Consider the following 26,284-nt stretch of genomic DNA (forward strand, 5'->3'; position numbering starts at 1 on the left):
CCGCAAAAGGTGCAGTCAAGTCTGTCTTTAATGCCACCTAAGAGACTGTCAGGCAAGAGTTTCCCACTCTGTGAGGCTCTCTACAGCTAAAGGGAATCAGGGATATGGTCAGAATGGAAGTTGGGTTTGGTCCTGCTTTGAGCAGGGGGTTGGACTAGATACCTCCTGAGGTCCCTTCCAACCCTGAGATTCTATGCTTCTTAATCCTCTACATTTCAAAGCCGTTAACTGTTTTTCTTTCTTCTCCTGTGTCTTTAGGAAAAGGTTAAAGAGATTGTTAGTGGTGGTTGTTACAATGGGGTTGCCAGTGATAACCTGACACGAAACCCCAGGCCACATTTAACTGTTTAATGTTAAAACCCTGGTTCCCTTTTGCATTAACAGTTTATCCCTTGTCTGCCTGGGACACCCACAAGCTTATCATAGAATCTCAGGGCTGGAAGGGACCTCAGGAGGTATCTAGCCCAAACCCCTGCTCAAAGCAGGAGCTATCCCTAGACAGATTTTTGCCCCAGATCCTTAAATGGCTCCCTCAAGGATTGAACTCACAAGCCTGGATTTAGCAGGCCAATGCTCAAACCACTGAGCTCTCCCTCCTCCCTCCTTGCTCTCCCACAAGGCAAATGATTTCAAACATTGGTGAGGGAAGGGCATTTTGTCGTTAATAAATAGAAAAGTCAGAGCCTGATTCTGTATTTCTTGCCCCCGACCATTGCCATCAGCTTCAGTGGGATTGAGGGGAACCCGATGGAATATAGGATTAACCTGCTAGAAATAAGATTTCATGAATTTTACAGCACCTAGTGCACTCCTGGTGCTATAAAACAACAGAGAAAACAAACAACAACAACAACTCATAAATGTGGCATTGTCCTTGTAGGACCAAGTCTCTCCTGGGTAACTGCCCAGGAGGTTTGGACACAACTGACTTTGGAAATCTCTCCCTGGTGGTTATGTGTAAAGTTATTTAATCTGCACGTTTTCATTGGTCTGGGGCAGAGAAATGGGCACAACTCCTGCCTTCTGGCTGGCACCATGCCCTGCCCCCATTCCAGTTAGTGCTTTGGGTCAAGGCCTTTGCAGAAGGAGAATTTTGCCCTAACAGTGGGTGACTGTCTGGCTCTGAAGCACAGTGTGGATTAGCCAGGCTGGGGAGCTCAGCTGCTGTCAGCCCAGCACTGGAGAGTCCCCAGAGTGAGAGTGTCACACTGAGAAACGCAGTCGTGACAGAATTCGGGATGTGCCAGCAAAGAGCAGCAGCAGGAGGGAGCTGAGCAGCGACCCCTGGAAAAGCAGGAAAGAGAAGACAGCCCTGAAGATCACCCTGCTCACAGCCCAGGCCTTAGCGCCTCAGCTCTGCGACAGGGCACGAGACTGGATAAAAGGAGCTATAAGGGTCGGTCTGCACTGAAATCTGGGTCTCTACACTGCAGTTAGACACCTGCAGCCGGCCCTGCCAACTCCCTCAGGCTCGGGGGCTTGGGCTAAGGGGCTGTTTAACCGCAGTGTAGACGTTTGGGCTCCCGGGCCCTGGCACCCTCCCACCTTGCAGGGGCCTAGAGTCTGGGCTCCAGCCCAAGCCCAAACATCTGCACCACAATGACACAGCCCCACAAGCCCAGGTCAGCTGGCCCGGGCCGCTGCGGGTGTCGAATTGCAGTGTACACACAGCCTGAGACCGCTAGGGTGAGGAGCGGCAGCTGGGAGGGGAAGGGAAGTGGCGGGAAGGCCGATCAGCCCATTAACTTTCATGTTCTAACGATAAGGAAGCTCTGACCGGGGAGGGGTTTAGAGCATCCAATCGCTACAGCTGCATCCGAGGGTCTATGGCAGGTGGAAAGTGCCCAGTCCCGTGGGCAGCTGAAATCACCGCTCACGCTGAGGGTATTTTACTCACACCGGCTTATCTGCTCGTGCTCATTATTTGCATTGCTGGGTGATAAGACCCGGCCCTGCTGGGACTGATTTTCCTGGTTCTGTTCAGAACCACGCTGGGTGCTGGGGGAGCTGGTGTTTCTTATGAGCAAATTCTACCGTCTCTTTGTTAGCTTGTTATTCCAGGATGGCTAGAATCAAGAGTGTTTGTAACAATCTTCATTTAATAACCTGTGTAACTAGACAAGCGTTATTCAATGACGGGTGTATCCACACTATGTTCTAGTCCATTCCCTCTGTGTTCATGTATTCTGAGTTTTTATTAAATCATGTCACAGTGGTTTTATAGTTTAATAAAAATAGATTTGATCTGGATCAGGCATTTGTGTCTGTCTTTTCCAGGCCTCATTCTAACACCAAACCACCAGGAAGGACGATCCCAGACCTCCTCAATCAACCCTTCCCCCGTTCTGGAGTGTTTTGATTATTACCGTGTTGATTACCATGATTTCTTAACATCAGAAATAATTTCTTCTGAGGTGACAGAACCCTCTGGCCTGATACTGGAATGAATCCCACATTATGCCAAGCCTCTGTCCCAGCTGGCTACAGCTGCCTCCCCACCTCAGGTCACCACCTAAAGATCAGTGTCACGTGTTTGGGCCTCAGAGAGACAAGGGGGGTGAGGGAATATCATTTCCTGGACCACCTTCTGGAGAAGGCCTTGTTGCCGGCACAGGGGCCCGAGGACAGCAACAGCGGTTCGTTGCCCGGTGTGCTTCACTCCAATAAACACACCAAGGTGGAGAAGCAGACAAAGTTTATTTGAGATCTCAAAGCGGTGCAGGGAGACACAGACACGTCTCAGATCAAGCACACCCCTACAAGCAGTTTTTCCTTTCTACTAAAATAACCTTATTACAGAGCTTTGGAACAACAAGCCAGGACAAGCACACCCACTTTGAGGAGTTCACTCAATATAACCTCTAGTCCAATAGCTTCCCACCATCCCCAGCCCTCTGGCTAGAAATCTGAGGTAGCCAGAAGGATCCCATGTATAATATGGGGAGTGGGTTAACTTTTTCATGTCCTTGCTTCCAAAGACTGTTAGTGTGCAAATTTTAATAACAATTTTTAATTAAAAGATTTGGCCAATGAAGTTTCTTTCTCTTACTTAAGGAAATGTACTAGACTTTAGTATACCACATTTTTCTGATGTATCCAAACACTTTGTATTCTAAGTTGAACAAAACAAGTATCTGCATTTCACTCCAACCCTTCTGCTTGATTTCAAACCAGACCATCCCATGAAAATATTAAACACAACAATTCTGGCCACGAGACAAACACTACAAGACAGAACATAGAACAAAAAACATAATTTTTACTGTGCCAGCAAATCATGGTTCGTTGAATGCTGTTCAGCTGGCATTAGTTTTCTTTGATTATCTGAAAGACAAAAACAGAGGTCTACCCCTTCTGGGCAGTCAATCATTGCTTAAAATATACAAATACCCTTGTTGATTTTAGGCAAAACAGGGGAATTACCCCGTATTTTCTTGTATGTGTTTTATAGGCAGCCCAGGTTTCAGTGGCTTCTACCTTATCAGTTAGATAATTTGCATTAATACAGATGCTTTCTGGCTTGCTTTTTACTTTTAACTCCTGCTTTTAAACACTGAAAGAAAACATCACCACTTATAGTGCCTTTAGAGCCTAATAAAATTTCAATTACATAGCACTATATACATTCTTTAAATAATTCAATGAAATTGTTCATAGCCAAATGATTACAATTTAATAATTTCTTTGCCTGAATTTATTTACAAACATTTTAAAGACACCAAGAACTTTTCACTTTAGCATTTTTACAAGGTTCAACTGCTGTTCCCTCCAGCAACTACAGTGTTAACTTTTCACTCTGCCTTAAATCACTTACTTGTCTTCCAACAGCCACTTTTATTAACTCAAATCACCACTTTAAGTATCCTCTTGGGTATTTGAAATCCCCATGCTTATACTCACTTACTCCTTCCTTTCACTACACCCTTAAAATTTTCCAACCTGTTTTCAATCTCTCTGTCTGTTGCCTGCCCGCCTGGGCCCAATCCTGCTTTTCTAGCTGAACCGTCCCTTCCATGGGCACCAACTTGCTCCACTACCAGTTTAACTAGGAGGGTTGGCTTCTCAACTAGCCCCCACCCTTCTGGTCTTTTCCCTAAAACATTTTTACTCACAAGACTACCCGAGTCCTCCCTTTTCTCCAACTACTTTATTGCCCAGTCCCGCTACGACTGGGGGTAGATCCACATGCCAACCATCCCGGTCAACCAGGGTGGAGAGAGGAATGCTAAACCCCCTCCAGTTCTCAGACTTACTGCGGCTGAGAGTGGGCACACCTTTAATTATGCAATCCTCAACATATAACACCAACAGTACCAAACAAAGCAAACATAAAATAACAAGGGTAAAACAGATAGATGGTGTAAATTCTGCAGGGCTCCCCCATTCTCTATTGCTCACCAAACTGTGACAAATTTCTGTTACCAATCAATCCCTCATGTCAGGTGATCAGGCTGACACTGCAGGACGTTGGGGGAAGATAAAACACACCCTATAACCGAATTTTAAAACTTCATTAAAAATAATAAAACAACAATGGAGAGTGTTGGGAACGCTCCCACATCACTCAGGAAAAATATGAATGCTCCAAGCCTTAAGCCACTTCAATACTCACACATGTCCAGACTGGCCACGTCTATGTATAACCTCCCTTCAGCAAAGAGCGTCGGCTAGTCTCTGGGAGACGGCGCCGCTCTGATTGCGTCCAGTGAGATGATCAGACTGTCAGTAGCCCACACAGAAGGGAAAGGGGAGGGAAGATGGGTTCACACACTCCTAGACCCAGGTAGCTTCCTCGCCGGACGATGCCAGGCCGAGTCAGCCCACCGTGGGTCGGATCTCCTAAAGATCCACTAGTTACCGGGCTTGCATTAGAGTAGTCCTGGTCACGAGCTTTCACTTCACAGGGCACTCTGGGCGTCTTCCGGTAACAGTCACTCACACTGGTATACACACACACACACACACACACACACACACACACACCAAGGCCATTATTTCCTATTACCACGATGCATCTTATCTTGCTGCACAGTCAATAAATTCAGATTGCGTGAGCCCAACAGAGACAGACGTCCCCACGGACAGTTCTCCTCCCAGTGCAGCTCTGGGGCATATGATGGGGGATTTTTACAAGAGCTCTCCATACAAACAGCTTCAGAAGCTACCCGTTCACTGACAAAACAGGAGTAATTGAAGGATCGTGTTGTAATTAAGTGATCCTTCCGGTGGCCACCTTTCCTGGCTCTCTAGCTGATACTGAGGCCAGTCTACTGTACAAAATCTTTTCAGTTTGCTTTTAGTCAATGGATCTGATTCAAACACTTTCCAATTCGCCAGAATGCATTTTAAGGGTGTACACCGTGCCCTGCCTGTACTCTGTCCCTGCCCCATACCACGGGCTTGCCCTTGACCCACTATAGGACGCTCTCTCATCTAGTGGGAATTACAATGGCTGGGCGTCCCCAGCCTCAGGCAAAAGTCCACACCACTGGACTGTTCCTACCTTATCCGCGAGACCGGTTCCCCACCATCGCCCGCAGCCGCTTCTCCACTACTCGAGCGCGTTGCACCATTGTGTCTTCCAAGGTCAGCCTGACGCATCTCTGCCGAGGCCCCCGGTAAAGGCACCGGTGCGCGCTGGGCATCAGCTGGGACCATCATCCACCGGCCAGTGGAGGAGTCCGGGCAAGGCACAATTTTGCCTCAAGCCCACCCAGGGACACCAAAACTGTTGCCGGCACAGAGGCCCGAGGACAGCAACAGTGGTTCGTTGCCCGGTGTGCTTCGCTCCAATAAACACACCAAGGTGGAGAAGCAGACAAAGTTTATTTGAGATCTCAAAGCTTGTGCAAGGAGACACAGACACGTCTCAGATCAAGCACACCCCTACAAGCAGTTTTTCCCTCTTTATACATAACTCCAGCTAAGCATTCCTATTACCCCCACTACCCCCCCTTCTTGCCCCTCCCGTCTATTCCCATGTAGCAAATACATTATAAAGTAGCAATTACATTAAGCAGGTTAAATCATTCTTGGCAGCAAACAATTCATCTCATTAGTGACTTTTTCTTCAACTGTTATCTTGTTTTACTTTCCTGGATCCGTTATTCTGCCCCCCTTAGCCAGGTGTAAGCAGGCCTCATCATTATCTCCTGGCAGTATCAGGGTTGAGCTAGCTGTTGCACATTCCATTCTTGGTTACTGGCCTGCTAGGTCGATTAGAGTTTAAACATGGAGGCACTCTGGTCAGACATGGAGTGACTTTAGTTCATTCAGGCCTACTACAGAAAGGCTTCATTGACACTGTGGTTTTCCACCCTCCTGAGTTACCTAGAGTCATGCCTAATGACACCAACAGCCTCGTGCACTGGCCTGCAGATCCCTCAGCCACAGTTCAGTCCTTTGGTCCGTCTGGCTCAGACCCGTCCCCACACACCTGTTTGCAGGCCCCTCCCAAGCAGCCCCCTGCCCTGGCTATCACTGCGGCCCTGCCTGCACCAGGCTGTTCCCAGCTAGCAACCCTTCCCTCCCCGCTCCTAAGCCGCCCAGCCTGGCTCCACAGCCAGTTCCCAGGCGGCTGCCTCGGGCCTGCGGCTCCTGCTCTCACACAGCCTGTGGCCCCCTCCTGAGCCAGGGCCCTGCTGCCCTCTGGCAGACCCGGCCTCCCTTTGCCGTGGGTTACGGAGCCCTGGGCGGGCTGCACGTTGTGCTGCTGGTTACCGGCGCTCAGTAAGGAGCCGGCAGTTTATCACAGGGGGTCCTCCATTTGCATGTGAGTGTTTCAGGCCATAATTACAAAATGGAACAGCTCCCATATCTCCTCCTCTGATTGCTGTGCGGGGGGCTCCCTCTACTCTCCCCTAACTCCTTAAGGAACTTCCTGTCTGGTCCTCTCCATCTGCCCCTGGGTCCTGCCCCCACCTGGCCCCTGCTGCCATATTTACATCTCTAGCCCATATTCCCCCTGGACTCTCTGTCTCCCAATCACCTCCCCAACCCCTGTACCCTCCATTTCCTGCCCAGTTTCCAGACCTGGAGCACAGGGGCAGCCATCTTCCCTGAGGGCAGCCTGGCGCCGGTCCCACTGGAAACACTAGGGGAGAGAGGCCATCTTTAGTAGGGCCAGCCTCCCCTGCACATGCTGTACAGAACCATCTTGACTGAGTCAGCCTGTGGCTCAAGCCCCATGGGATCATGGGAGACAGACATTCTGAGCGAGGGGAGACGTGTGCCAGGTTGATGTCAACGATCACGAGAAGCCTTAAAAATCAAATAAGCTGCTCAACAGCCACATAGCAACACTGAGCAGCCCTGCTGGAAGGAGACTTCTGAAGCCAAGTGCAATTGCAGGGGAGAGGGGTGTGACAAAGTGGTAATTTTTTTATGATTCCTATGCGTGCCTCAGTTTCTCTATGAGCTTTGCATGCTGTGCATGGAGTGTAAAGGGTTAAATAGCTGCTCTTGAGGCAGAGCAGGGGACATGAGGTGTGTGTGTCACCCCAATGGCCAGCAGCCAAGAGGAAGGAGATTTTCCCCACCTCTGCAGGGAAGCAGAGCCAAGGCCCCCGGTGGAGAACAAAGGGGGGTGGGGTTCATAGCTGACCTTCGGGGAGACACATGGACACGTGGGACTAAGGACACAGGGACAGAGCCAAGACATGGCTCAAAGGAGCTCTGGCCTGGCGCTGGCCAGTCTGAATCCACCTTAACCCCGTCTCTGTGCTAACCTAAGGGCTCCAGAATGGGTGGGGACAGTGACCCACTGTTACCGTGTTTGAACAGGCTGCCAGGTGTCGCTGTCAATACTCCCGGAGAGCACTGCACCCTGAACGGGAGCAGGACAAGCCGCCCGCAGGACACCAGCTGGGCTGGACTCACTGCAGACAGAGACAGGGATTGCTGGGCCCAGAGACCCAATTTCAGGGCCCTGAGGGGCCACAGGCTGCCCCATGGAACTGTGGGTCCCTGGGGCCTGACACACTAAAGGGGTGACTCCCAAGGCAGTGGTGACAGACTGGGCATAGACCAGACCCTGTGGATCCATGACAGAGACGAAGCAGGCTGCTCCCATTCGCAGAGGAACAACTCACCCCACCTTACTCTAGGCTGGCTTGCTGCTGACTGACTGTAGAAAAGCGTGCAGTAAGAGAGCCCCCACACACACACACACACTCCCCGCAAGCAGGGCCACGAAAACCCCCAACTCTTCAAGTGATAGCATCTAATTCCCTACATAGAAGGATGGATACAAATCAGATATCAGGAATGGCAATATACAAAAACCTGTAGGAGAACACTTCAACTTCCTTGGACACACAATAGCAGATTTAAAGGTAGCCATCCTGCAGCAAAAAAACTTCAGGACCAGAATCCAGAGAGAAACTGCTGAGCTTCAGTTCATCTGCAAATTTGACACCATCAGCTCACGATTAAACAAAGACTGTGAATGGCTAGCCAATTACAGAACCAGTTTCTCCTCCCTTGGTGTTCACACCTTAACTGCTAGAAGAGGGCCTCATCCTCCCTGATTGAACTAACCTCGTTATCTCTAGACTGATTCCTGCCTGCATATTTATACCTGGAAATTTCCACTACATGCATCCGACGAAGTGGGTGTTCACTCACGAAAACTCATGCTCCAATACGTCTGTTAGTTTATAAGGTGCCACAGGACTCTTTGCTGCTTATGCATGGACATGTGACTTCCGGTAAGGACAAAGAGGTTCTTACATCTGGAAGACACTATATAAGGCTGATGCCTCATCTCCATCTTGTCTTCAATCCTGCTTCTTACCTCTGGAGGGACTTTGCTACAAACTGAAGCTCTGAACAAAGGACTGAATGACCCATCCCAGCGGGGGATGTTCCAGAGACTTGATTTGAACCTGCAGTTTATTCCATCACTGCTACAAGCCTGAACCAAGAACTTTGCCATCACTGGATGTAATTGATTCCATTTAACCAATTCTAGCTCTCATCTCTATCTTTTTCCTTTTATGAATAAACATTTAGTTTTTAGATTCTAGAGGATTGGCAACAGCGTGATTTGTGGGTAAGATCTGATTTGTATATTGACCTGGGTCTGGGGCTTGGTCCTTTGGGATCAGGAGAACCCTTTTTCTTTTACTGGGGTATTGGTTTTCATAACCATTCGTCCCCATAATGAGTGGCACTAGAGGTGATACTGGGAAACTGGAATATCTAGGGAATTGCTTGTGTGACTTGTGGTTAGCCAGTGGGGTGAGACCAAAGTCCTTTCTGGCTGGCTGGTTTGGTTTGCCTAAGAGGTGGAAAAACCCCATCCTTGGGCTGTAACTGCGCTGCTAGAAGCAATTTGTCCTGAGTTCAGGATCCTGAAACAAGAAAGAAAGGAGAGCAGCAGAATACGGCCCCTGGACTTCAGAAAAGCAGATTTGACTCCCTCAGGGAACTGATGGGCAGGATCCCCTGGGAGAATAACATGATGGGGAAAGGAGTCGAGGAAAGCTGGCTGTATTTTAAAGAATCCTTATTGAGGTTGCAGGAAAAAAACATCTCGATGTGTAGGAAGAAAAGTAAATATGGCAGGCGACCAGCTTGGCTTAACAGTGAAATCCTTGCTCGTCTTAAACACAAACAAACAGCTTACAAGACATGGAAGATTGGACAAATGACCAGGGAGGAGTACAAAAATATTGCTCAGGCATGCGGGAGTGAAATCAGGAAGGCCAAATCACACTTGGAGTTGCAGCTAGCCGGAGATGTTAGGAGTAACAAGAAGGGTTTCTTCAGGTGTGTTAGCAACAAGAAGGTGGTCAAGGAAAGTGTGGGCCCCTTGCTGAATGGGGGAGGCAACCTAGTGACAGAGGATGTGGAAGAAGCTAATGTACTCAAGGCTTTTTTTGCCTCTGTCTTCACAGACAAGGTCAGCTCCCAGACAGCTGCACTGGGCAGCACAGCAGGGGGAGGAGGTGACCAGCCCTCTGTGGAGAAAGAAGTGGTTTGGGACTATTTAGAAAAGCTGGACGAGCACAAGTCCATGGGGCCGGATGCGCTGCATCCGAGGGTGCTAAAGGAGTGCTATAGACTAGGGTCCGAGCGGCTCGGCAGCAGTTCTGCAGAAAAGGACCTAGGGGTTACAGTGGACAAGAAGCTGGAGATGAGTCAACAGTGTGCCCTTGTTGCCAAGAAGGCTAACGGCATTTTGGGCTGTATAAGTAGGGGCATTGCCAGCAGATCGAGGGATGTGATCATTCCCCTCTATTCGAGATTGGTGAGGCCTCATCTGGGAGTACTGTGTCCAGTTTTGGGCCCCACACTACAAGAAGGATGTGGATAAATTGGAGAGAGTCCAGCGGAGGGCAACAAAACTGATTAGAGGTCTGGAGCACATGACTTATGAGGAGAGACTGAGGGAACTGGGATTGTTTAGTCTGCAGAAGAGAAGAATGAGGGGGGATTTGATAGCTGCTTTCAACTACCTGAAGGGGGTTTTCAAACAGGATGGATCTAGACTGTTCTCAGTGATAGAAGATGACAGGACAAAAAGCAATAGTCTCAAGTTGCAGTGGGAGAGGTTTAGGTTGGATATTAGGAAAAAAATTCTCACTAGGAGGGTGATGAAGCGCTGGCATGGGTTCCCTAGGGAGGGGGTGGAATCTCCTTCCATAGAGGTTTTTAAGGTCAGGCTTGCCCCTGCTCAAAGGAGGACTAATCCCTAAATGGCCCTCTCAAGAATTGAACTCACAGTTTAGCAGGTCAATGCTCAAACCACTGAGCTATCCCTCAGGGGTTAGCCCTACTTTGAGCAGGGAATTGGACTAGATACCTCCTGAGGTCCCTTCCAACCCTGAGGTTCTATGATTTGATTCTATGCAGGGCCGGCTCCAGACCCCAGCGCGGCAAGCACACGCGTGGGGCGGCATTTGCCGGCAGGTGCAGCAGGTGGGTCCGGCGGACCTCCCGCAGTCATGCCTGCGGCAGGTCCACCGGAATCCCGGGAGCAGCAGACCTGCCGCAGGCATGACTGCGGAGGGGACGCTCGGCCCACGGCTCCAGTGGACCTCCCGCAGGCATGACTGCGGACAGTTCGCTGGTCGCGCGGCTCGGCTGGACCTCCCGCAGGCACGCCTGCAGAAGCTCCACTGGAGCCGCGGGACCAGCGAACCCTCTGCAGCTGCGGGAGGTCCAGCCGAGCCGTGCAACCAGCGGACCCTCCGCAGTCATGCCCGCGGGAGGTCCGCTGGTCCCCCGGTTCCGGTGCACCTCCCACGCATGACTGCTTGGGGCGGCCAAATTCGTAGAGCCGCCCCTGATTCTATGATAATTGGCACTCTCAGTTGGGTCCCGCCAGAACCAGCATTGTTACACATGTGAACACCTGTTCTCACTTTCAGGTGATATTTCATTTCAGGTGACATTATCTCCTGCAAATTCTGAGCGATTGGCTGAAGTAGGACTGAGTGGACTTGTAGGATCTAAAGTTTTACATTATTTTATTTTTAAATGCAGATTTTTAAAAAATAATTCTACATTTGTAAGTTCAACTTTCATGACAAAGAGATTGCACTACAGTACTTGTGTTAGGTGAACTGAAAAATACTATTTCTTTTGTTTTTTGCAGTGCAAATACTTGTGATAAAATAACTATAAAGTGAGCACTGTACACTTTGCATTCTGTGCTGTAATTGAAATCAATGTATTTGAAAATGTAGAAAACACCAAAAATATGTAAATAAATGGCATTCTGTTATTAACAGTGTGATTAATCACAATTAATTTTTTTAATCGCTTGACAGCCCTAGGTGGAATATAAAGAAGAGGCTGGAGATACAAGTCATGAACGGAAAGACAAATGGCTGGAACTAAGGGCAGGAAAGAAAACAGAGGCCTGTAGTGTTGATGGATTGAGGTCTTTGTTGGCCTTCTCCTTAACAAACAACTAATGTGTCTTCTAAGTTTTTCAGCATCCACCCGATTGCAGATTGGCGTTCCAGTTCCTATGGTCCCCAAAGGGGATCCAGTGAAGACATGCAAGCAACAGCACAATAAAAATATATAAAACTTTAAGTTTACCTAAAGGTTTGATCTCTTCTCTTTTCTCTCCTCCTTCCCCCCACCAGGGGCGGCTCCAGGCTCCAGCATGCCAAGTGCGTGCTTGGGGTGGCATGCCACGGGGCGGGGGCGGGGGCTCTGCAGGTCACCGGGAGGGCGGCAGGCAAGCAGCCTTCGGTGGCATGCCTGCGGAGGGTCTGCTGGTCCCACGGCTCCACCTCCTGCGGGAGGTCAACCGGAGCCACGGGACCGGCGACCGACAGAGCGCCCCCCTCGGCATGCCGCCGTGCTTGGGGCGGTGAAATGTCTAGAGCCGCCCCTGCCCCCCACCATATATTACAGGTTAGAGGGGCAGGTTTGCTTTACCTGTTACATTTATAACAGACACAGCCTTGTTAAAAAATTCTGAACCTTCTCTCTTACTTTAACATGGGTTTATGGGACCTCAGTATTAATTTCATTTAAGCCACATTTAAATTTAAAGTTAGGTGCTTGGTCTGTTCCCCTTTTTTTACAGACACAGGCCAGAGAAGAACATAAGAAAATAAGAGCGGCCATACTGGGTCAGTATGGATAAAGGTCCATCTAGCCCAGTATCCTGTCTACCGACAGTGGCCAGTGCCAGGTGCCCCAGAGGGAATGAACAGAACAGGGAATCATCAAGTGACCCATCCCCTGTCGCCCATTCCCAGCTTCTGGCAAACAGAGGGTGGGGACACCATCCCTGCCCATCCTGGCTAATACCCATTGATGGACCTGTCCTCCATGAATTTATGTAGTTTTTTTTAACCCTGTTATAGTCTTGGCCTTCACAACAGCCTCTGGCAAGGAGTTCCACAGGTTGACTGTGTGTTGTGTGAAAAAATACTTCCTTTTGTTTGTTTTAAACCTGCTTCCCATTAATTTCATTTGGTGACCCCTAGTTCTTGTATTATGAGGAGTAAATAACACTTCCTTATCTACTTTCTCCACACCAGTCATGATTTTATAGACCTCTATCATATCCCCCTCAGTCATCTCTTCTCCAAGCTGAAAAGCCCCAGTCTTATTAATTTCTCCTCATACAGAAGACGTTCCATGCCCCTAATAATTTTTGTTGCCCTTTTCTGAACCTTTTCCAATTCCAGTATATCTTTTTAGACATAGAGTGACCACATCTGCACACACTATTCAAGATGTGAGTGCACCATGGATTTATATAGAGGCAATATGATATTTTCTGTCTTATTATCTATCCCTTTCTTAATGACTCCCAACATCCTGTTCGCTTTTTTGACTGCCGCTGCACATTGAGTGGATGTTTTCAGAGAACTATCCACAATGACTCCAAGATCTCTTTCTTCAGTGGTAACAGCAAATTTACACCCCATCATTCTATACGTATAGTTGGGATTATGTTTTCCAATGTGCATCACTTTGTATTTATCAACAGTGAATTTCATCTCCCATTTTGTTGCCCAGTCACCCAGTTTTGTGAGATCCCTTGTAGCTCTTCACAATCTGCCTGGGACTTAACTACCTTGAATAGTTTTGTATTATCGGCACATTTTGCCACCTCACTGTTTACCCCTTTTTCCAGATCATTTATGACTGTGTTGAATAGGACTGGTCCCAGTGCAGACCCTGGGGGACCCCACTATTTACCTCTCTCCATTCTGAACACTGACCATTTATTCCTACCCTTTGTTTCCTATCTTTTAACCAATTACCAATCTATGAGAGAACCTTCCCTCTTATCCCATGACAGCTTACTTTGTTTAAGAGCCTTTGGTGAGGGACCTTGTCAAAAGCTTTCTGAAAATCTAAGTACACTGTATCCACTGGATCCCCCTTGTCCACATGTTTGTTTGACCCCCTCAAAGAATTCTAGTAGATTGATGAGGCACGATTTCCCTTTACAAAACACTTCCATTTTTGTGCACAATAACATGTTAGCTCTTGGGGGAAAAAGCTTTAACTGTTGACTGGTTTCTGCCATCTTTTTGTTGCTGAAGATTACCCAGGAATTACAAATTAAAAGCAGAGACTTTTAGTGGAATCCTTTTAAAAGGTAGCTTATCTCATACATGTATTTTACATAAATCCTTCTGCCTCCCTGACAGGAAGGTAAGATGAGCCAGGTGTGATCACTGCCTTGGCAGGTTCCAGGAAACCTCCTATTATGGGTTATAAACTACTTAGTTACCAGGCCTCTAGGACCAGTGGGTAACTAAACTCCCATTATCTTCTGTTCTGTTCTATTGGTATGAAACCTCCTTCGCGCTCCTTGATACACTTGAACACAAAAACCACTAGAGCCATATTCAAACTAACTCTTGCCTGGTATGCTGGGAACTTGGCCAGATCCATTTTTTCCCCCAGGTTTTCCTCCAGGGCATTAATGAAGAAGTTAAATAGTGTAGGGCCAAGAACGACCCCTGCGGGACCCCATTGTAAGAGGCCTGCTTGATGACACTTCCCCACTGACACATTCATTGTGAAATCTATCAGCTGGCCATTTTCAAATCTATGTAATGTGTCATGTTAATTTTATTTCATTCTAGTTTTTTAATCAAACTGGTGTGCAGTACCAAGTAAAACACCTCACAGAAGTCTAAGTTTATTGCATCAGTGCTATCACCTTTATCAACCAAACTTGTACTCTCATAAAAAAAAGATTTAAAATTAGTTTGACAGGCTCTATTTCCCATGAACTCAGGTTGATTTGCATGAATTACATCACCCTTCTCTAGTTCTTTATTTATTGAGTCTCTGTGATCTTTCCTAGGAAAGACGTCTGTTCCTTGTCTTAACAGCTAGCAACTCAATTCCTTTTAGGCTTTGGCATGCTATGTGGTGGATTGGAGAAGGGTGATGTAGTTTATGCAAATCAACCTGGGTTCCTGGGAACTAGATCCTGCCAAGCTACCGCCTGGGCTAGTAACTCCTTACCTATTACCTGGTTCTGTGAGCTTCATACACTTCCTTCTAGTCTCCAAAAGGATCGAGTTGGTCCCCCCTGCAGAGGAGGGGAGCGGCAGTCTTTCCCTCTCCAAACTGGACCTATAGAGGGTACCGGTACTACATTTAATCCCTGTAAATCATAGTTCAAATCACAATTCTCTCTCTAACCCGTGTATATCTTAAACAAGGCTAATTCCCTTCTTGTGGAATTACAAACAGCAAAACGACCAGTCAACAATTACAGAGCTGGTCCAGCAAGATCAAATCAGAAGCAATATAGTAAAAAGGCGAGAAACAAAAAAGAGGAACAAAAGCAAAGCAAAAGAGGAATTCCCATATTCCAAAAAGCTGCAGGGTTATGACTGTGCCTGGGCTCCGACTGAGATGTCCAAATCGTTTTTTTCTCCGATTTTTTCTAAGAGGAGCTGAACACATCCTGGGCTTTTGGCCACAGGAAGGGGATCTCCCTTTGCCTGCCTCAGGGGTCCCCATTTGGGTGCCTGATCTATTGATTGTGTTTTAATTATGTTGATTACTAAAGAATTATCATGTAACACTCTGTGCTTTGACTGGGTCTAGTCCCAGAACCTGGTCCATTACTGTTGATTTGGGAACCCCGATGTGCACACTTCAGAAAAACCTTTGGCTTCTGCAATAGTTTTATTGGAACAATCAATAAAAATACAAACACTCCCGCCCAGCAAAGGAGGCAGAGAGAATATAAAAGGAGCATCTGAGCATCCAGTATGCTCACTGCATTCCTTGCAGAAAAACTGAGTGTTAGTCATTATCTTCGCCATCGTCATCACCACCAGTGGTCGGCACCTCCCAAGGCACGCAGGCCAGGAGACAGCTTTTATAAAGGGTCACGCTGGTGCTTGCTATGCCTAATGCGTATTCAGTTGGGTTTCAGCCCCTTAGCTGTATTTCCTCAGCTGACTAATGTTGGGGTGCCCTTCGCCCATAAGTTACTAGGTCTTTTATCTCAAGCTTACTTATGTCAGTTAGTTACTGTGACATTCTTGTGGTTGGACATCTGCTGGTGTTCCTAACCTACAATATATAATGCCGATTTCAACTGGCATCTTGTGGTAACCTGGCAGCTGTTTAGTGATACTTGGTTATTAGAGCGTTCTGTCTTGGGCTATTTTGGGCCATTGCTGCCTTATGATGTGGGGTTACTTACTGGTTAGATGCTCATGCTAAGGCTTTTGGGGCCTCACGCCTTGATTAGCTTAGCTAAGCTCTTGTCTTCCAGCCTTTGAGGCTGGTAGGCTTATTGCATTAGTGCCTTAACTTATACCTAGGCCTGGCCTAGCAAATACCTACACCTATAGGCTACAAGTGCCTCCTACCTTGATAGGCTATTGATTAAAGACCCCAGCACGTAAACTCAGATCAGTGATTGACTGTCTGGGACAAATAGTTGCACAGGAGCATTCTAGTACCTGATCCATCTTTGCTGTAAGTGCAGGCCACATAATTATTTGGTTCTTTGTATTGTGTTACCTCATCATGAGGGATTATCTGGGACTGAGTGGTGCCTTGGGTTGATTGGTTACCACCTGAGGTGCAATGGGATTGGGAGCACATATAATTTGGGGTTGATTTCCCACAGGAGGTGTTTGTGGCAGTACTTGATACCCTTTGCTTAACCCCCTAATCTTCTGATGCATACAGTAGAATACAACGAAGATAACAGATACATGGCTACATGCCCAATAAATATCTGTGCCTTTGGGGTGAACCAAAAATGCTGAGCTGTGACTTCACACTCCAATTGACCATCAGAATGGTTTTGACGATTGGTCACTATGTGATATGTCCCCACAATAGGTCACCCTTTCCATGAGAGCCTTTCACTTCGTTAGCCTGCTGGAGCATGAGGGTGAACGACAATAACGACTAGTTCTGTTGATACCCTTTGTTCTGGCCACACAGCAGTGTCAACCTCAAACACATTGTATGTGCAAATATACTGACACCCCTTTCCAGAGCAGCAGGCCATCAGTAGAATGTTTCATGTTTGGGTCTCTTGGTGACACACTACCAGAGGAGGGACATTTATTCTTTCTTTGGAGATGTTGTCTTCTAGGTGACCTCCTGGGTGCCAATGGCTGAATCCATCCTCATCTGGATAGAAAACAGGCAAAGAGATGTTGGCCAAGGCACATAAGGATTATGCCCCCATGCAATTTTTTGGTGGGACAAAAAGAGTCATTATTTGGATGTGGTGTCACTGACCCCATATTTCTAATTGCTCCTCGTGACAATTTCTGACAAGGATTTGAACAAGTGGCTTTTCTCTTCCCATCTTTTTAAAAACATTTTGGCCAATATCATTTTAGCAATTAAATCTGGACTTTTTCCTAGTTCTAAGAACTATAAGGTGCTGGTGATCGTATCTCATAAATACTCACCATGTGCTGAGCAGATAATTCTTTTTCTCATATAACGATTCCTTTCCTGATCATTCTTGTGTGCAATTAACTGACTGATTTTGATCTGAGTTTCATTAAACAATCAAGCTCTTTCATGCATATTGTACACTCTAAATCTTTCCTCATTTGATAATCCTTGTATTCCCTGCAGCACTGGATTGACACCCTTGTTGGTCTCTTCCTGTAACACATAACTAATATGACTTCTAGGTTTTTCAACATCCTTCCAATTTGACATTCCAGTTCCAAATAATCCCGTCACAATTCCTATGAGCCCCAAAGCCTCAAGCCCACATTACTTTCTGGGGTATATAATTTGGGTTTGGTATGGATCCTCAAATCTGCTGTGGCCTGTACCTGTTGTGGCTATGCAGTGATCTTATCTGCAAGGAGTACTGAAAAGAAAGAAGCCATCTTGGCGTCTTTACAATAACTACATTCACTCGTATGCCAACACAGCAGGAACATGCATAAATTGAACCTGACTGATTAATACTCCTGGTATAGGTGTAGCCTCTTCCTCTACTCCCCTCCCGCCCGCCCTCTCTCCCTCCACCTGGAGTCACTGATTGGGGAAAGATTTTTTCCTAATTTACCAAAAGCGGCATGGTTATGGTCACAGCTAGGGGGGTCACACTTTCGCCTATTATGCCCTTTACAATTTGATAGGGCTCGCTAAGAGTTGACTCCCTTGATTACATGATTAGTGTGGGGGAAGTGATTTGACCATTGGGACCCCTTCAGGTACATGTCTTGACATATCTATATAAACTGACACCTTATATGAAGCTAATGCAGTTCCAGGCTATAAACTTACTGCTCTCCCACGTTTCGGTTATTAGTAAGGCTAAGATTTTGTTACGGATATTTTTATCGTGACCTGTCCCTGACTTTTACTGGGCAGCAGCAGGGGCAACTTGGCGCTCCAGGGTCTCCCTCCTGCCCCTGGGGCTGAAGTCACAGAGGTCTTTGGAAAAAAAACAGGAGTACTTGTGGCACCTTAAAGACTAACAAATTTATTTTAGCATGAGCTTTCGTGAGCTACAGCTCACTTCTTCGGATGCATAGAATGGAACACACAGACAGGGGATATTTATACATACAGAGAACATGAAAAGGTGGAAGTACACATACCAACAGGAAGAGTCTAATCAATTGAGATGAGCTATCGTCAGCAGGAGGAAAAAAAACTTTTTGAAGTGATAATTAAGATGGCCCATAGAAGGTGTGAGGAGAACTTAACATAATAGATTCAATTAGTGTAATGACCTAACCATTCCCAGTCTCTGTTTAGGCCAGAGTTAATTGTATCTAATTTGCATATTAATTCGAGTTCAGCAGTTTCTCTTTGGAGTCTGTTTTTGAAGTTTTTTTGTTGCAAAATTGCCACCTTCAAGTCTGTCACTGAGTAGTTAGAGAGGTTGAAGGCCACAGAACCTGTGACCTCCATGACGAAATCATAGCCTCAGTTATTACTCTTCGCTGAATTCAGTATATTGCCAGCTGGGGATGAGATCATACCTCTCCAAGGATGGCAACAGAGCACCAATAGGTGTTCTTACATTGGCTCCAGACCACAGTTACCGTAGCCTCAGAGTTCACACTGTCTGGCATTCTCATGCAAAAATCTATTTTTTCTGTTTCCTTCAGATGGGGTCAAATACTGGCGGTTGAGAAGCTGCAGCTAGTTGATTAGCCAAATGCCGCAGTGAACCAGCTGTCAGGACACCAACACTGCTACGGAGGAGGAACAAAGCTGCCAGATGCATTTTGCTGTCAGTCAGTTTTGATTTTGGCTACCTGCGAAGTTATGTCTTTTTCCTGGTAGAACTTTAAGTGATTAGCATGGCAAAACTTTATTTGCCTTTTGTTTGTTACCAGTGACTTGAATTTAAATACATATAAATAAGCTTGTTACTAAGATTATATGGTTTTAACCACCTCCCTGTGGCAGCAACCATGCTCTGATAAGATAAAGGAAAAGAGCATGACTTGGTTACCAGGTGTCCAATTCTTTTATTTTGTTGTTATTTTATTAAAATATGGAACAGTTAGAATTGGCCTAACAATACACTTTGAATGTATGGTTGTGCAAGGATTGCAGGTACAGTATGCCTCCATTTACATTTTCTTCATTTGGGAGTCACTGGTTTGTCAGATTAGATGCTTAAAATCAGGGACTAAGTCCTTTTGACTTCCCTTAATTAAAAAAAAAATTGAACAGAGGTGTGGCGAAGTAGGTTTTATGGACTTAATGTTGTATGTGAGACTTAATGTTTTGCAAGACGATTGTGTGTGTCCCCGTTTCCCCTGTGTATCGTACCAATGCCCAGGTGGTGGGACAAGGGTGTGTGATTTTTGCTGAGATCCTAGTGGGCAGGTGAGGCTGCCCTAGCTGCCAGCACCTACACGATGGCCAAAACCCTCTAACCTGCGACCCAGGAGATAGATGGTGACCAGGTGACTCTTTTGCCTGGGAAGGGAGACAAAGGCCGGAAGAGGGGCAACAGGCATGTCGGAGGCCAGGCAGCTGGAAGCGAGTCAGTCTCCTGTTTTGGGACTCAGGGTAAAGCGCTAACAAGCTCTGTTCTACGCTGTGTTCCTGTCGACTAAGGAAACTAATAAACCTTCTGTTTTACACGCTGGCTGAAGGTCACTGCTGCTGCCTGCGAGTTTGGGGAGCAGGGCCCGTCGGGAGCTCATGGTGAGAACCAGGGGTGCTGAATGCTCTGAGGTCAGACCCAGGACACGCACAAGTCGAGTAGGGAGCTACACTGCACCAGAGTCCAGGCTCAGCCTCAGACAGAGCCGTTTGGGAGCACCCAGCCTGTGACAGCAGGAGTAACTGCCTGGCTCACCGCCATGTGACAGCCATGCCCCCGAGATCCCTTTATGGCACGTAAATTAGCTTTACTGTTTGCACACACAAAGGATCCATTTCCAGGGACCCTTTCACTGGGGCAAGAGGCTAAAACACTAATATAACAATGCAGTGTTACAACACAATACTTGAGAGATGAACCATCTGAGCAAGTGAACCCTCAAGAATACCCAGAATTACAACTGGCATTACATACCCAGACAGAACCCAGAGGGGTTATAATCAAAACGTTAACTAAGAATGCACCCCAAAATTCCATTCCAGTGCATTGTGCAGAACACGGGCTTTCTGCAGGGCCGGCTCCAGGCACCAGCTTATCAAGCAGGTGCTTGGGGCGGCAACTCCGGAGCGGGGCGGCACTTTCAGCTATTCGGTGGCAATTTGGCCGAGGATCCCTCACTCCCGCTCAGAGCGAAGGACCTCCCGCTGAATTGCCGCAGATCACGATCGCGGCTTTTTTTTTTTTTTTGGCTGCTTGGGGCGGCAAAACCCCTGGAGCCAGCCCTGGCTTTCTGCAACAACTTTAAATACCATTAACTGAATTAACCCTTAATGAACGAATCCAGGTGCCTGAGCATATCAGTCACCACAGGCTGATCTAAGGTAAAGCTCTCAACATCAGCTTTAGGGTGTGTGAAGGTGCTGCCCGTGGGAGCCAGCCGAGGTCACTCAATAAGGTTTCCCCCTCTTGAAACCCAAAGCAGATCTGAGATGAAGCAGGATCATGTCCCAGGTTCTTATACATTTCCAGCAGCCGTTCTCCCTGAGAAAACAATCGGCTTCACTCTCCTTCTCCCAAACATCCTGGCAATTAGCACAGGGGAATTTATCCATTAAACAGTTCAGATGCAGGTTAGCACAACCTTCAAAGAGACACACAGACAATAATACTATTTCTCTCAAGTATCATTATAAATGTTAATATTCCTTTTTTGATCTTTGAATTAAAGTTATAGCAATAGACAAGACTTGTTTGCTTATATTAAAAAGACCTGAGCAAACATCTACCCTTGAGATCTCTACCAATGCAGACTTGCATTTCAAAGCTTTATTCATTTACATATTTTTCTAGCCAGTCTCTAAAGTTTACCCATGGGTCAGGTCAGTCTGAGTTAATTAACTCTTTCTGGCCCTGTCACCTTTCAATGAGATATTATATTACACTCATAACATCACAGGGTGCCTGCCCCATTGCCCTCCCTCGTTGGGGTACTAAGCGTGATAATTACTCCAGCACCATGTTACTTAGCTGAGAGCTGATTTTTATATTTGCTCTAATGTGATTAAGCTCAACAATATATAATACAAATAACAAAACAATATATATAGTTGCATTGTAAAACAACTGTAACTATAATATAGCTATTAATATTACAGTGATTTATTTTTAAATGAACTTCTGAAAGTTAACCTGGGTCAACAACATGTTTAACAAACCACCAATCAAAATTAACAAACCCCCGACATTTTTTTCTATAATTAAATGATTCGTCGAGGCGAATCTACCTGTATTTATATTAACATTTGGAAAAGAATTAACTACCATTAGCGCATTATAATAGTACACCAACAGTGGCTATGGACTAATTATAATATAATCTATATTATATATGATAATTTTTTGTGCTACCACAATATTTCAATATTGTTTCAATATATTTTTTATACCTTTGCCTGCAAAAATGGTTTTGTTGCAACAAGAACTCCCAACAATTAAAACCCAAACCAATAACATAATGACATAACATCAAACATATGACCAAGGAGCAAATAATGCCGACATTGTTATATATAAACTAAACCATATTAGAAAACAAAGTGTTAACTACCCAAAACAAACCACAACCAATGGATCAGAAATTGCTGCTTAGGGCAAGTCCGGGAAACCTAAGGGTTAAAATCATTGCTTGCCCTTGGCTTAGCTGACACCAGCATTGACCAATAAGGCAAATGGACACTGGAAATTTGTTCATTTCGACAGGACGCTACCTAGGAAACCACTTGAGTTACCAACCTGCCCTTTGGCTGGATTACCCCTTAGTTTGCCTTTAAAAAAAGCTAAATAGGTTAGTTAGAAACCCCAAAGGTGTTCTTCTTATACAAGTGGTTTATTTGCATAGATAAAAGGAAATTATAACACTTGGATAAGGAATACATGTAGCCACTTCTACTGAAATGATGAGTCAAGGCCTATAATTATGACTTACATTGTGGGTAGCAGAGGCTTTACTGGGGTTTAATTTCTTCCTCAGAAGAGTGATTCCTGTGTAAAACAAAGGTCACCCGTTGCTGGTTTCACTTGCCAAGGCCATGGCAGGTGTGTCTGCAATCACAGTTGACTTGATACCAGTCTTTGGGATAAAGATACACAACAACCAACGCCTTCAATCAAAGGTACGTTTGCCACAAACCAAAGCTTTGAACCCAAATAAGCTTTTTATGGCTGGCAGTTTGGCCAAGGCACACGTGCCCGCAGCAGAGCAATAGAAATACTTAATGCCTTAATTTCACCTACGGGTTTAACGTTTTCTCCTTTTTCTTTCCTCCTCTCCCTCCCTCTCACCCCACCGTGCCTTAGAGGGGAGTGAGCAGGGTTTGCTTTACCTTTTCTATTTCTATCTGCCGTAGGCATGTTAAAATAAACACTAAACCTTACATCTTACTGACAGTTTAAAAGAACGCTAAATTATACACCTGGGGGAATTCTGCACCAAAATATTAAAAATTCTGGGTTGGTGAATGGGGCAGGGTCGGGGAGAGGGAGCCATGCTTGGGGGTGGGGGGCTGAGTAGGGCTGGACAGGGGGCAGAGGGGAACCTGTGCTCCAGGGCTTGGGGGTGAGTGGGGCAGGCCGGGGAGGGGAGACACAGTCAGGGGGTGGGTGGTGAGTGGGGCAGACGGGGGGAGGGAGAGCCACGCTCCGGAGTGGGGGGGTGCGAGGGGCGAGGGAGCGGTGCTCTGGGGGGAGGGGGGTGAGTGGGGCGGTCGGGGAGGGGGGCAAGGTGGGGAGAGGGAGCCATGCTCTGTGCGTAGAGGGGAGTGGGGCAGAGGGAGCCAGGCCCGGGGCGGGGGGGGTGAGTGGGGCTGGGTAGGGAGCCATGTTCTGGCGGTTGGGGGGTGAGTGGGGCAGGGCGGAGGAGAGGGAGCCATGATCTAGGCATGGGGGAAGTGGGGCAGAGGGAGCTATGCTCTGGGAGTGGGGCTGGGAGGGGAGCCATGCTCTGGGCATGGGGGTGAGTGGGGCAGGGTGGGGAGGGGAGCCATGCTCTGGGCATGGGGGGGTGAGTGGGGCAGGGTGGGGGAGGGGGAGCCATGCTCTAGGCGTGGGGGGGAGTGGGGCAGAGGGATCCATGGTCTAGGGGTGGGGTTGAGGTGTCCCGCAGTCACAGGCTCGATGCTCTGGATGAACTGGCCGGGACTCTCTGAGCCTTCCTGGGTCTCACCTCAGAGCATTCGGCCCCCTGTGCGCTTCCCGCAGCAAGTCCGCCCGGGCGGGACGCCAGAAGGGTCCTGCCCCCACCTCCGCAGTCTGCAGGGACTCAGCCAGCGTGTGACACGGAAGGTTTCTTAGCTGGCAGGAGCCCAGCGTAGAACAGAACTTGCTAGCACAGAGAGCAGGAATATTCAGTAAAGACCATCTTGGGGTTAAGGGAACCCCAGAGCCCCCGGTCCCCACCACTCCCTTCAGTGACCCCCCAACAGACTGGCTGCTCCCGTCCCGGCCACCCAACCTCCGACACACCCGCCGCCCCTCCTCCGGCCTTCCTTTTCCTTCTCGGGAAAGGGAGTCACCTGGCCACCATCGCAGGCTACGAAGGGTTTCAGCCACTGTCTATGTGCCGGCAGCTGGGGCAGCCTCTTGCCCCGTAGGATCTGAGCAAAGATCTCACACCCTTGTCCCACCACCTAGTTTCAGCAATACATCGAGGGGACATGGTGGGCGGGGTGCGGAGATGGGTTCCTGGAGCGAGGGGCTGGCTGGGGGCAATGGGGCACGGTGCCGTGGGAGCAGCCCCGCTCTGCCCAGCCCAGCCCAGCGCGAGGGCAGTGCTTACAAACTGGAAGCCGCCAGACGCACACTGGCACGTCCGGCCCCGCACTGCCAGTGTGCCCTTTCCCCTCGGGGCTGGGCCTGTGCCACCTTCCACACACCCCCATCCAGCACCCCTGCACCCCCTATGCCCAGCACCCCTCCACCCAGAGACCCCCACAGATCCCCCCACCACAACTGCACAGGGCCCTGCACACCATCACCCAGCACCCCCCTCCCACAGAACCCTATGCCCAGCGCCACACCCACTAAGAACACACACAAACCCCTCTGCCCAGTGCCCCCAGACCTGCTATGCCCAGTGCCCCCCACCCACAGACCCCTAGCCCAGCACCTCTCCACCCAGAGGCTGTGGCACTCTGTGCCTGAAAGCAGCACCCTGGAACCCCCATATTCACCACTCTCATATAATTATGTGTTTTGTACAAAGTCTGCCTTGTGAGGTATCATTCTAAAAGTCTTGATCTGTGGATCATCAATATGCTGTTGGATGGTATGTGCTGTCATTGTATGGGCAGTTATGAAGTTTTGCTGTGTGTGTGTTACTGAAATGTGTTGTGAAGTTAGAAACACCTACTAGCAGCCTTTCAGGTGCAACAATGAGGAAGCCAGACACGCTGTTAAATGGAATCCACACCCACAAGGACTGGCACAGGAGGTGTGTACAAGGGAGACTTCTCACAGAGAGCACGTAGCCAGTGGCGACTGCTTGAGACACGTCACCAGCATAGCGGTGTCCCGCAAGCTGGAAGAAGCTATAAAAGAGGAGAAGTGACATGACTTGGTCTCACTCCCCCAGAACTCAACACCTGGACGGACGTCTGGCGGATAAAGGCTGTGGACGGGGGGGGGGATCCCAGGCTGGAAAGGAGGATTCCCACCTGCGCACTGAAGATCTGTGACCGGTTTGTTCCATTTATCAAGGTGAGAAACTGCTTGATTCAAATCCTGTCTAGTTATAGAACTTGGGTTGCAAATTTGTTTTATTTCTTAGGTAACCAACCTTGATCTGGACGCTTATTACTTATAATCACTTAAAATCTCTCTCTTAGGTAATAAATCTGTTTTATACTTTACCTAAACCAGTGCGGTTTGGTTCAGTGCTTGGGAAATCTGCTCAAGGCGCGCAGGGCTGGTGCACGTCCATTTTCTTTTGTAGAAGGTAATTCCTGGGTAATAAACTTACACTGCTCAGGCTTCTGCCCAGGGCAAGACGGTGAAGCTTTGGGGTCCTAGGCTGGGGGGACTGGCTGGAGTCTGTATTGTTGGTTCATGAATGGCTGGCAAAAGCATTTGTGTAACTCAGCGGGGTGTGTCCTTGCCTGTGTATGTCTCCGTAAGTGCAGGACCTGCCAGAGGGCTGCAGCTTGTCACAGCATCACAGAGTGCGAGGGAGCCCAGCCTGGGGGGACAGAGGGCTCAGCGGTACCCCAGTTCCAGATTGCACCCCGGGGAACCTATCACAGAGACCCCCCCCAGACTCCCCACCATAACTGCCCAGTGCCCTGCACACCACACCCGGCCCAGCGCCTCCCACCCACAGACCCCTGTGCCCAATGCCTCCGCACAGCTCCTCCACGGCCCGGCTCCCCCCCACAGCCCCACTACCACAACTGCACAGTGCCCCACCCAGACCCCCCCCCGCACAGCTCCTCCACTGCCCAGCCCCCACAGCCCCACTACCACAACTGCACAGCGCCCCACACAGACCCGCCCCGCCCAATGCCCCCGCACAGCTCCTCCACTGCCCAGCTGCCCCCCACAGCCCCACTACCACAATTGCACAGCACCCCACACAGACCCCGCCACACAGCTCCTCCATGGCCCAGCTCCCCCACAGCCCCACTACCACAACTGCACAGCGCCCCACACAGACCCTCCACCCAATGCCCCGCACAGCTCCTCCACTGCCCAGCTGCCCCCCACAGCCCCACT

The 26,284-nt window shown here is 48.1% G+C and overlaps 1 long non-coding RNA gene across 1 annotated transcript; it reads right to left on the reverse strand.

Moving 5' to 3' along the window:
• Positions 1–16,078: 16,078 nt before the first annotated feature.
• LOC120397140 lies at positions 16,079–23,860 on the reverse strand. The gene is made up of 3 exons (XR_005593681.1): positions 23,742–23,860; positions 22,506–22,561; positions 16,079–17,109 (listed from the first exon to the last, which is right to left on the reverse strand). It is a non-coding gene; the product is annotated as an uncharacterized LOC120397140 (long non-coding RNA).
• Between the last annotated feature and the right edge of the window lie 2,424 nt (positions 23,861–26,284).

This window comes from Mauremys reevesii, linkage group 2, assembly GCF_016161935.1.
Source record: "Mauremys reevesii isolate NIE-2019 linkage group 2, ASM1616193v1, whole genome shotgun sequence".
Taxonomy (NCBI): Eukaryota; Metazoa; Chordata; order Testudines; family Geoemydidae; genus Mauremys; species Mauremys reevesii.